Genomic DNA, 13,432 nt, shown 5'->3' with positions numbered 1-13,432 from the left:
TGGAATTGGCATCCAGGATGAAGAGAGAAAATTACTTTTCTACCAAATCAGAAGAGGCATTCCATGCAATCTCATACAAACACAGCCTAACCTCAACAGTGTTCACCACGATGCTCTTGGCACACATCCAAATTGGAGTGAATGCTAAATGGTTGCAGATAACCAGATGGGAGTTATTGCAGACCATCAATACCACTATAAAAGGATTTAACGCGATCAAAGAAGAGCTGAGAGCAATCAGACTGATAATCCTCCAGAACAGATATGTGCTTGACATGATCACAGTAATGGATGGAGGTGTCTGTGCAAAAATCGGAGAATCATGTTGCACATTTGTACCATTGCACGATGAAGAAAACTGAACCTTAACAGAAGCCATAAGTATGTTGACAAACTTGAAAAACCAGATGATCGATGAAAGTGATGAAGTGGACGATGACAGCTGGTTTGGAGACCTATTCTCGTGGGTCCCACAATGGATGGCAGATATATTCAAGTTTCTGGGAGCTTTACTAGCAATGGTACTGCTAGGATTCTGTGTTATCAAGATAATCAATACACAGTGCCAGAAAACTGCCAAGAAAGCCATAGGGATGAAAATAATGGTTGATGTCGAACCAGGATGGAAACTAAGAGACCTGACTGATGAAGAAATAAGAGACTTTGTGAAGGCCAGCAAATTTGTGCCAGAAGGCACGAAGTTCACATATCCTAAGAAACGAAGAAGGCATGAAGGAAAATGGATCTACTGCAGCCCAAATGGACAATGTCAGCTAATAACCTGGAACAAAGACTCGCATGTGAAAACAGCAGGGAGTTTGAAAGGGGTGATAAAAATATGGAGTCCAAAGACTCGCACATTCACACCATCATGTACAAATCCTGAAGACGATGAACATAACACCGAAGAATCAAAGGAAATAAATGTGAAGGAGATCGCAGAAGTGGTCGATGAACCGACCAGAGGGGTGAGAGTAGAGGAGGTCCCAGACATGGCCTGCACCCCTACCCCTCATTTCGAGGTACCAGGAGAGTACTCACAAAGGTATGTGACGTATGAGGAACAAATGAACCAACAAAGAACTGCACTGGGGCTCTGCCCAGTGTACATCAGAAGATTCATACCTGTTGAAGCGCTCATAACCAGACAGGGGACTAGAGGAGGGTGTGGAGGCACACAGACAACAGGGGGACCAGAGGAGGGGGTAGAGGGCACACGGACAGCAGGGGGGACCAGAGGAGGGGTGAGGGCACATGGACATCAGGGGGGACCAGAGGAGGGGGTGGGGGGCCCCCCAACATCATGGGGAACCAGAGGAGGGGGAAGGGGACAACAAACATCATGGGGGACCAGAGGACGGGGTGGGGGCACACAGAAATCACAAGGGACCTGATAAGGGAGGTGTGGGGGGCAAATGGACAACAGAGGGGACCAAAGGAGGGGGTGGGGAGCAAACAGACATCACAGGGGACCAGAGGAGGGGGTGCAGGGTACATGGACATCACGGGGGACCAGAGGAGGGGTGGGGGCACACAGACATCACAGGGGACCAGAGGAGGGGGTGGGGGGCAAACAGACATTACAGGGGACCAGAGGAGGGGATGGGGGCACACAGACATCATGGAGACCAGATGAGGGGGTGGGGGGCAAACAGACATCACCGGGGACCAGAGGGGGTGGGGGGCAAACAGACATCACTGAGGACCAGAGGAGAGGGTGGGGGGCACACAGACATTATGGGGGACCAGAGGAGGTGGCGCGGGCAAACAAACATCACAGGGGACTAGAGGAGGGGGCAGGAGGCAAACAGACAACAGGGGGGACCAGAGGAGGGGGCGCACACAGATATCACAGGGGACCAGAGGAGGGGTGGGGGGCAAGCGGACATCACGGGGGACCAGAGGAGGGGGGTGGGAGGCAAAAAGACAGCAAGGGGGACCAGAGGAGGGGTGGGGGGCAAACAGACATCACGGGGGACCAGAGGAGGGGGTGGGGGCAAACAGACAACATGGAGGACCAGAGGAGGGGTTAGGGGCACACAGACAACAGGAGGGACCAGAGGAGGAGGTGGGGGGCAAACTGACAACCGGGGGGACCAGAGGAGGGGGTGGGGGCAAACAGACATCAGAAGAGGGGATGGGGTCAAACTGACATCACAGGGGACCAGAGGAGGATGTGGGAGGCAAACGGATATCGCAGGGGGACCAGAGGAGGGGGTGGGGGGCAAACAGACATCACGGGGACCAGAGTAGGGGGTGGGAGACACATGGACATCATGGGGGACCAGAGGAGGGGATAGGGGCAACAGACATCAAAGGGGACCATATGAGGGGGTAGGGGGAAATCAGACATCACAGGGAACCAGAGGAGATGGTGGGGGCAAACGGACAACACAGGGGACCAGAGGAGGGGTGGGGGCGAGGGAAGCCGGCAGTGTTATGATAGCGGATGCGGGCAGGCATTTGCCTGCTGGCTCGCCCGATTGGTCCACATGTATTTGTGTAGGGCCAATCATAGGCGAGCATGCGGGGGACAGTGGGCCAGCTCAGGACACAAGATAAAGGAGGCGGCCATGTTGGAAGGCCAAAATGCATGTAGCGCAAGAGGAAAAAATGCTAAACAAATGCAATCTGGAGCAGTCGCTGAGGCGCAGAGTTTCATAGCAGACTTTCTTTTCATTTTAAACGTCCATCCTTAAAGTCATGACAAAAGCGAGCACTCAGTGTGCACCGAAGATCAGCCCAGGAAAAGCCCTGAGGGCTTACCTTTTTACTTCCAAGTCCAACGTGGGAGGGAACCCAAAGCCTCCAGGCCACAGGGTGAGGAGGGGCAGCCCATCAGGGTAGGAAGCAGAAGAAAAGTCATTACATTGTTGACATTCCCGGGAGAGCGTTGTTGCAGTGGAATGGGACCAGTAGATACATTTGAGGCCAGCGAGGTAGGGACCTGGGTGCTCGCTGGGAATTTGTAGGGAATAAGAGATTAAATACAACCAAAATAAATTCAACAACGCTGGGTTACACGGTTTCAAATCGCCCTTGCCAGGTGAACACGGGAAGAGGGCTGAGGGCGAGGGAGTGAACAACGGGGAACCACTCAACAGGAGATATTTCAGTGTCCCCAGGGTGCAACAGTGTTTTTTGTGACCTTGCGGATGTGTGCGGGCACCGCACTGATCAGATTCCATGTGAATGTCCCACTTTGCCAAACTCAGGTTGTTTTGTGTGTTCGATGGGAACTGACAAATGGCAGATGAACAAAGTTCCAGTGGTCAGCACAATCACATAATGCTCTGTAATGGATCTTTGGGGTGTTGTGGGAAGGTATGTGACATCATGAGGGGTGGTGGTCTACAATGGAGCCAGGAAGGCATAAACAAATTACGATCATTCAATGTATTTCTGGATATAGGGGACTGACACAGTCCCACCAATCACCTCTCAATATGGGTTTTAAAATATTTCTAATGTTGTGTATGTACACATCATGACAACACTCGCACTGTTGCATCGTGCTTCACTGCCATGGAGGGACCGTGGGCGCTTCCGAGACTGGCTCCTCCCGGGCCCATGACAATGCAGACCTGGGCCTCAATCTCCTTTCATGGGGCCGCCATTCTGCAGACTGTGCGCATGTGCGGGAGACCCGCAGTCGGTTTCTGCGCATGCGCAGTTTACATGGCATTCAGTGGTTGCCATGATTTCCTGATAAGGACATAGAGCCTCAGCTTGATGCAGGACTATTTATGGCAGCTTGACCCCACCCGCCACGGGTCGCAATGTATTCCTTGCTCTGTGGGAAGTAGACAGTGTTGGATTCTTGTTCTGTTTGCTGTGGCTTGCCTTGGTTGGATCCTGCTTCTTGTTTCCTTATTCTCTCTTCTGGGACCAACTGCTTACTCTCGGTCATAATTTTACCTCCTCCTACCATTTGCTGACTAGCGGCCCTGTTTTCACCAGTCCTCCTGGGCATCCACGTCGTGCTTGCACTGTTCTAACATTAACCCTGTGGATGTCCCCTCTACTCTGTGGTGATTTTCCTTGCCATACTGCGTCGTGACTGGATGGGGTGCCGGAACCAGGGGATTCTGGATTGTGGGGGACCTAGGACTGCAGGTACGAGGGATTCCCGGTGGGCTCAGCTTGACAGCTCACTTCATTCAGTTCATTTCCACAGGGCTGTCTGTACCGTGCTTCCCCAGCTTATATCTGGCCCTAAAATAAATTGTGTTTCTTTCCTGCTTCATGTACGCTCCTACTTGGATTACTTTGGTGTTCCTATTGTTACTTACCTTGGAGGACTCCTGACACACTAACCAAAAGGTATGTGCTCCATAATACTGCATCTTTCTTCTTCCAATGATATCATATGATACGATATGATAGGTTATTTAAGTGCAGACCCAGGGATCAAACTTGTATTGCTCCATGCCGTCTTGCTTCCAAGATGAGCATGTTGCCGCTGAGCTATCCTCCCAAGACAATGACTGTCAATGCAAAAGACACAGTATGTAATTATTTTGTAAGCTCTATCCACCATATTATGATGGATGCCATGGACACAGCTATAATTACCAATCCCTTTTCTGTCCATTGCCAAGCTCCCCATGCATGAATGTCCTCATCTATCATGCCCAAGTCAGTCATCATGATATTAGTCTAGCGTATACTCAATTTTATTGTATGCACATTCTTGTACTTCAATAAATATTCATTGTCAGGATCTATGGGAAACATATTTCTTCAAGTCCCCATCAACATGAAATAATGTTAGTCCCACCCAACTGTCAACACAGTATCTTTGGGAACTGTCATATAGAAAACATTATATTGTAATGGTTTGACAACAAATGAACCGTGATCACGATAGGTAATTGTATAATTCATTACACAAGTACTGATCAAGCCACCTGTGCTTGATCAATTTTCCATGTGCTTGGGGAATTGTACAGGGGAATTGCACTTCCCATTTCAAACGCAATTTTCTGTTGCATTGTTTCTACCTCTCTTTGTGTAATATGAGCCACATTTTGCCAGATGATATCAGATGACACAAATACAAGGGTATGTGTCCCTGTACCAGCTGAGACTCCCCGCTTTGAACCTGCCTCTTGAACTGTGTCGACACATTTTCTTCGGGATTCACCACATTCAAGATGTCCTCCAATAGACTATTTTGTTTAACCATGATATTTATACTATGATATAACAGTGTTGATTGCTCATTAAGGGTCAGGATAGTTTCTGTTTTGTCCATCCTCTGCTGTATTGTTTTCAAATCTTGTCCTAACTCCCGGGCTTTGTCATCTAAAGTGCTTACTGACACTACATTGGCTGTTCACCCAGTTGTCCCAAAAATGCGCACGATTATCATGCATATGATCGCAGCAATCAGAAAACCAGCCATCCTTCGCCCCTTTTCTTTTTAGAATGGGATGAGTTCATGAAAGTCTTTTCCAACTGTAACAGGATCTCTCTTACCACTCTTTGAGCTCCTTCCCTATGTATTTGTACCCACCGCTTTACTTGAGCTGACTTAATCTTAGAGACATTACAATATTTTTCTAGGATCAAATCCAGATTTACACTGGTGTAAATATTCTGATATAACAGTCTCCTGTTTCCCAAAATAACATTTCAGGCCTCCTCTACCACAATTCCTGATGCTGGCCCCAGTTCTATCAGAGCTTGCCCATTTGTTGGTGTAGCACATGTCGAGGTTAAAAAACATATGATAACCAAAGAATTCTTGCAGTAAAGAACACAATGTTTTTCTCCCATGTCGCGTGGACCGCCGTGTTATCATCCGGATCTCCCTTTTGCATCGGTCAGTTTACTTTTGCATTTTTCCTCCTCGTCCAAGGATCCCCACAGACCACTAATGAAGGAAAACCAGTTAAGGCAATCTAAATCAGAAAGGAGAGACAGACAGGTCAAGTACTAAGCAAAGATACATTTTCCTTTATGATTTCCTTTGTCCTCCAACTGCCTAGCATAAACCTTAACAAAAAAAGGTATACATCCCCCCATTTACATTGTTGTTGTTAGTACACATCCTTACTTCTCATTTATTCCTTGAGGCACACCACACCCAACACACCTACTTACCTGCTCTGATGAATCCGTTTTACCCCTTGTGTGAGCTACTCACCTCACTGACTTATCATGATTGTAATGTGACTGTTACACCTCTCACACCCTACTGGTTTCTCCACACTGATTGATCCTCTTAACTTCATGTTTTGGGTGAAATTAGTTGATTTGGTTCACATGGACAAATTGTTCCACAGCCAGATCCCCTTCCTTGGTAATTATTCTGTACACAACAGACGAGACCTTGTCCACAATTTTTAATGGGCCACGCTGTAATGCCATAAATTAGGCATTTTAATTTTTGCCTTTGGTGAAGTTAAACCTCAACACCTGGTCATCTATTTCAGACTCCCTAATGGATGACATCCTGTCACAGTATGATTTGGCAGCCTCAACTGCTCTTTCCAGATTTCGCTATGCAAATGCATGCTGCAAATGCTTTCTCAACTCTTCCACATGTTCATGATTTGTGGATGCTTTTACCAGGACTTGCTCATTGGTCCTAGACAATAGGTGAAGTGCAGTACCATTTTCCTTTCTATGTTGATTTAATGTGGACTGAGGTTTGTAGACTTCGATGGTGTCACACTAATGGCACTAATGGAAATCAGCACCAAAGGGAGTCGCAAATCCCAACTAGATCCTGCTTCAGCCACAGATTTTTTAAGAATATTAATTATTGATCGATTGCATCGTTCTACACCACCACTAGAAGATGACTGGTACAAAAAAGTTGCTTCCTTTTTACTCTCAAAATCTGCCACATTTGTGTAAAAAGTCCAATTTTGACTAATATCACAAAAAACAAAAAATAAAAATAAACTATTTACAATTTACAATATGAGGGCTCCCAGCCTTCAATTTTCAGTACAGTTTTGAAGGCTAGGTATACATTTAGCATGAGGTGGTAGACAGGAGAGGTGGGAGTACTATAGGTTCGACGAGAGGAGCCATTTTTGGCGTTTTCTGCTCAATGAGGAGTGGGAAGGGTCAGATCTGATGGTTCGAGGGAGAGAGTTCCAGCATTTTGCAGCAACGCCTGGGAAGCTGCAATCTCCAGCTTTAGTGCTTTTGAATTTGGGTAAAGTGAGCAGGTGAAAGATGTAGCTCGATTAGGCTTAATGGTTTCTGTTGGGGTGAGCAGATTGGTGAGATATTTGGGTGCAGTGTTTGCTAGACATTTAAATGTGATTGCCAGTGTTTTGAATCTGATTCTGTCCTGGATCGGCAGCCAACGTGCATTACGTCTAATTTCAGAGATATGCTCTCTTCTAGGGATGTTTAAGGCAGCTTGTAGGACATTGTTTGGTGTGACTTGTAGTTTTTTGATGCTGGTGATCGAAGTGTCAGCTAGCAAAGCATTGCAATAGTCGAGTTTCGACAGGATGAGGCCTCTGGCTAAGGTCAGGCAGCTGTCAGGTGAGAGGTATGTTCTGCATGCGTTACTAAGTTTGGCCGTGTAGGCTGCAGATGAGACAGTTGCATTGATTTGTCTGGTAAGAGTTAATGAGGAGTCAAGGTATACGCCTAAGGTTTTGACTTCTTTTGAGATAGTGATATTGTTCCCGTCTATTGTGAATAATTTGTATCTGGGGTCGAGTTTTTTTAGGCTTGTTTGTGAGCCAACCAATAGTAAATCTGTTTTGTCGTCATTTAGACAAAGTTCATGATGGGGCATCCAGGATTGGATCATTTGATGAAGATTGTTGAGTAGGATGGAATCTTTGTCATAGTCTCCTGAAAGGTTTGTTTGTTTTGTTTGTTTGTTTTATTATTTGTAATGCGCGCCTAACCCGGAGGTAGCAGGGCCCAAAGGCAACACGAGGATTGTAGAGCTTAGGTTACATAGGGCACAGCAAATAAAGTACAGCTATGGTTACAATGATGGACACATCAACATTGGACCAATATACAATGGTACATATTTACATACAATATTTAAAATTACATGTTTCGTGTTATAGCGGAGTGTATAAATGGAAACATAGGAGATCCCAGAGATATAAGTTAGATGTCATGCTCCTTGATCCAGTGGATGAGGTTGGATCTGATTGGTAAGTAGGGGAGGTATTCCCTTAAGGATGGAGGAAGGGAGTTCCAATGTTGTGCTGCTTTGACAGGAAAGCTGCTCCCACCTGTCATAGGGCGTTTAAATCTAGGCACCAGTAGAAGGTTAGAGTTGGTCTTTCTTGAGGGGCGGCCAGATGCTTGTCTAGTAAATCTTGCTATGAGGTATTGAAGGGCAGATCGGTGGAGTCATTTGTGAGTCAGTGAAACAGATCTAAGGAAAATCTTGTCTTTCGTGGAAAGCCAGTTGACAGATCTTCTGATGTCTGAGATATGGGCTTTCTTCGGGAGACTTAGGGCTGTTCTTAGGCATTATTTTGTAAAATTTGAATCTTGTTCATGATGTATTTGTTACTGCCTACGTATAGCGCACTACAATAGTCCAGTTTGGACAAGATCAGGACTCTGGCTAGGGTAATGCAGTTGTTAGGTGAGAGGAATGGTTTAGCTGCTCTAATTAATTTACAGGTGTATGAGGTAGCAGAAGCCATAGCATTTACCTGTTTTTTGAATGTTAATGAGGAGTCTAGATGAAAACCCAGGGTTTTAACCTCGTTAGCCACAGTAATGATGTTATTGTCGATTTTGAGCGCGGAGTAGTCCTGGCTTAATTTGTTGAGGTTAGAAGTAGTGCCTAATATGAGAAGTTCCGTTTTGTCATCATTCAGGCATAGACGTGTGAAGCCATCCATGCCTGGATGATGAGGTACACTCTGTTTACAAAGGCCAAATCCCTGTCATAATCCCGCATCAGCAGGATGAGGATCTGTGTATCATCAGCATTATTCATGTAGGTGATACCCAGGCCATCAAGATCATCGAAGAGGGGCTTTGTGAAGATGTTGTACAAGGTGGAAGAAACACAAGAGGCCTGAGGCACACCACAAGTGATGGGCATAGGGTCCGCAGCAGCTAGAGGGGAGAAGACTGCCATTGTTCTGTTGTTGAGGAAGGACTGAATCCAGTCAACTGCCTCTTGGGAGAAGTGGGCTGCAGACTCTAAATGGTTGCATAGGATCCCGTGGTCAACCGAATGCTGATGAAAGATCAAGGAGCAGCAGTAGTGCAGTCTTACCCTCATCTCTCAGCTCATCTATTTGTGCCTTAAGGTCTACGATCGCAGTCTCAGTTCCATGTTTGGGTTCTGAAACCCGACTGGCGGACTCCTAGAAGGTGGTTATTTTCGAGATGGTGTTGGATTTGTAGGTATGCGATTATGTCAAGGATTTTGAGTAGGAATGGCACTGTGGTGATGGGACAGTAATTAGTTGGGATGGAAGGATTTAGATTTTGTTTTTTGAGGAGTGAAAGTAAGGTGCAGTAGAATCTGCGTGTCATCCGCGCAGTTCATGTATGATATTCCAAGCTCGTCTAGTCGGTCAAACAGAGGCTTGGTATATATGTTATACAACGTTGGTGGCACACAAGATCCCTGGGGTACACCGCAGAGGACTGGCATTAGCCCCCGAAATGACATAGGGAACACCCATTGGACCTGACATGAAATGGATTCTCGGACCAACAGTCCGTCTTGCAGTTGAAATCTCTCTTTATTCTTTAACATCACCCTCTATTCCTCCTTTGCAGTCCTCCTCTGTTAAATGATTTTGTTCTGCATCTGACAGATGACTGTACAATATACCTATAATTGGGTCTTCTCGTTGTGCTTTGATGAAGTCCTGATCAGGCGTATCAAAGCTCCACTGCACTACAGTTTGATCACTTGTTCCCTGAGATTTATAAAGTGTTACTGCATCCAATTGGATATCATCGAGCAAGTGTTCAATAGAAAACAATTCCCCCATCACTGCTCCAATTTTGGCCAATTGATCAGCCTTGCCATTTCCTTCCTTATCTTCCCCTGGTCTCCTAGAATGCCCTTGTACCTTTACCTGTCGCATGCATCCTGTTCTGACTTGAGTGTCGTGTAGACCGATGAGTCCTCTGTCCCCAAGTGACGCACAGGGGAACTAAATAGAAACCCGCTGTGCGACCTTTGAGGCCACAGGTGGGAGATGTCTTCCCAGATCCACGTAGCCTCTGGAACACCGATGCTGCTGTCAAGAAGGAACGGGGTTAAGTACCAGGCAATCACAATACAGTCAGATAAACAAAAGGATCTAAAGTGTCTTACCTATCTGGTGTAAGGGTGACCCAGGTAACCTAGTAGAGAGGTTCGAGACTCAGATGATGCGGCGGTCCCTGGAATGGTAGAACCGCAGGTTAGCGTGGATGACGGGTTAGCCACCTGTAGGAGAGAGGGCTTGACTTGAATCCCAAGAAGGGAAAGGGCGTAGAAGTTCAGCAAGGTAACCAGGGATGATCCAAAGACAAGTCGAGGTGAAGTCCAAAATCCGGCAACAGGTCAACAGTTCCAAGCAAAGGTACAAAAGGAGTGTCCGAGGGAGTCCGAGGTAGAGTTCCGTGATCAAGATAACAAGGAGCAAGTAGTAACGCCAAACAGGGTCTGAAGCCAGCTGAGAAGCAATGAGCGTTCTGTCTCTCAGACCTTTATACTGAGCGTCCCTGGGTCATGTGACTTCTCTGGGTCATGTGACGTCCACCAAGATCACGTGAGGAACGCCACAGTGGATCACATGACCGACGTGAAGACGAAACGCCGCCCCTTCTGCTATATGTTCTCCAAGGCAATTGCCAATGCAGAAAGGGTTGTAATCGAGCCCGTACACTAAAGCTGGTACGGAGTTTTCGGTTCTGTGGGTTCACCGAATCACATGAGCCTCGAAGCTTGGGAGGGGATGCTGGGGGAATGTGAGCAGTGTTCTGATGTGTAGTGGCCTGGTGTGCAGAGGATCGCCTAACATAGCCCCCCCCCCAACGGCCCACGACCCCGTGGGCAGGACGGATGATCCTTATGGAAACGGGCTACTAACCGAGGGGCGTTCAGATCAGGGGCGGACACCCACGAACGCTCCTCCGGGCCATAACCCTTCCAATCCACCAGATACTGGAGCCTACCCCTAAACCATCTGGAACCCAAAATGGCCGACACCTCAAAAACATCAGGAGAGGTCAAGGACACTGGCGCAACAGGGGTACGAAGACGGACAGAGTCAGGACAAGGTTTGAGGAGGGAGACATGAAACACAGGATGGATACGCCAAGAACTGGGTAGCACTAGACGAAAAGCCACCGGATTCACAACCTGAGAGATCACATACGGGCTGACAAAGCGAGGTAATAACTTCCGGCAACCCGCTAGGCGAAGATGGCGTGACGACAACCAGACCCTAGAACCCACCACCAGAGGGGGAGCAGCATTACGTTTGCTATCCACACGGGCCTTTATAGAAGCCTTTGCTTCGGTGAGATGAACCACGGTACTAGCATGTACAACCGACAGATCCCTAAGACATGTCGTGGCCGCAGGGTTCGAAGAACTGGAAGCATCAGGGACCGGCAAGACCTTGGGATGTTGGCCGTAGAGGGCGTAAAAAGGAGAATAACCAGTAGCTGAATGAGCCGCATTATTGTACGCGAACTCCGCAAGCCGTAACACGGCCAACCAAGAGGTCTGATGTTGCAATATAAGACAGCGAAGGTACTGTTCCATGGATTGATTCGTCCTTTCGGTTTGCCCATCGGTCTCAGGATGATAGGCCGACGAATACCTGGTATCAATGCCCAATAATCTCGTCAACGATCTCCAGAACCGAGAGGTGAACTGTGAACCTCGATCGGATATAATGACCGAAGGGAGGCCGAATAGCATGAACACATGTTCAAAAAACAAATCCGCCAAGACAGGGGCCGAAGGAATGCCTTTACAAGGAACAAAACGAGCCATTTTTGTGAACGTGTCCACCACTACCCAGACGGAATCAAAGCCTTTCGACTTGGGGAGATCAGTAACGAAATCCATAGTCAACGTATGCCAGGGCCTAGGAGGTACCGGAAGCGGAAGTAACAACCCAACCGGTCGACCTCTTCGATGTTTAGCCTGAGCACATACTGCGCACGAATTGACATAACACTCCACATCGCGCTTCATAGAAGACCACCAACACCAACGCTTGAGAAGATCTAAAGTGCGTCCTTGTCCGGGATGGGCATTAAAGGGAGCATCATGAGACCACTCAAGGGCCAGATTACGCGTGTCAGGTGTGGGAAGGAACAGGCGTTCATGTACGAAAGGTAATCCATCAGAATACACCGGATCCCATTCTCGCAACTGATCAGAATGTTTGCTAGTCCAGGATCGGACCGAGTCTAAAAGCGACAATGAGGGTGTACAGAGACAAATCACATGACACTTTCCGAGAACGGTGTCAGGGAAGGCAGGCAACTGGATCCCCCCCCGGGAACGTGACAAGGCATCTGCTTTCCCATGTGAAGTGCCAGGACGATGCATAATACGAAAATCAAAAGCGGAAAAGAAAAGGTGCCATCGGACCTGTCTGCTATTAATGCACTTCAGAGAAGCCAGATCCTGTAAATTCCGATGATCGGAGTATACTGTGGTGGAGTGTTTAGCCCCCAGAAGATGATGACGCCAAACACGGAAGGCATCCATGACAGCCAAGAGTTCTTTCTCCGTAACGGTGTAATGAGACTCAGTACTGGAAAACTTACGGGAATGGTATGCCACTGGATGTAATTTGCCTGTAGTAGGACACGTTTGAGACAGTACCGCACCGAGAGCAAAAGAAGAGGCATCCGCCTCAACTATGAACGGAAGATCAGGATTGGGGTGTTGGAGTACCGGTGCGGTAGTGAAGGCGGTTTTCAAAGCCTCAAAAGCCTCCTGATGTTCCCTGTGCCAATGATAGGGTACCTGAGGACTAGTCAGAGCCGTGAGCGGCGCAACAATTGTGGAAAAAGAAGAAATGAAACGTCTATAAAAGTTGGCGAATCCCAAAAAGGCCTGCAAGGACTTGAGTGTTTGAGGTACTGGCCAATCTAATACTGCTTTGACCTTAGATTCGTTCATGGATAACGCCCCAGGGGCTATGTGGAAACCCAGAAACTCAACAGAAGTTTTATGGAACTGACATTTCTCAGGTTTGGCAAATAAGGAATGTTCTCTCAAACGGGATAGTACTTCTCGAACATGCTTTACATGGTCATCAAGATCACGAGAAAAGATTAAGATGTCGTCCAAGTACACAACCATGTAAACATCCAGAATATCCCTGAATATGTCATTCATGAATCGTTGGAATGTGGCCGGGGCATTACATAGGCCAAAAGGCATGACTAAATATTCGTACAAGCCGTAACGAGTACAGAAAGCCGTTTTCCACTCGTCTCC

The sequence above is a fragment of the Ambystoma mexicanum genome, chromosome 2p (assembly GCF_040938575.1).
Source record: "Ambystoma mexicanum isolate Mex_15411 chromosome 2p, UKY_AmexF1_1, whole genome shotgun sequence".
Lineage (NCBI taxonomy): Eukaryota > Metazoa > Chordata > Amphibia > Caudata > Ambystomatidae > Ambystoma > Ambystoma mexicanum.
The sequence above is the reverse complement of the archived record's forward strand: the minus strand, read 5'-3'. Positions refer to the sequence as shown.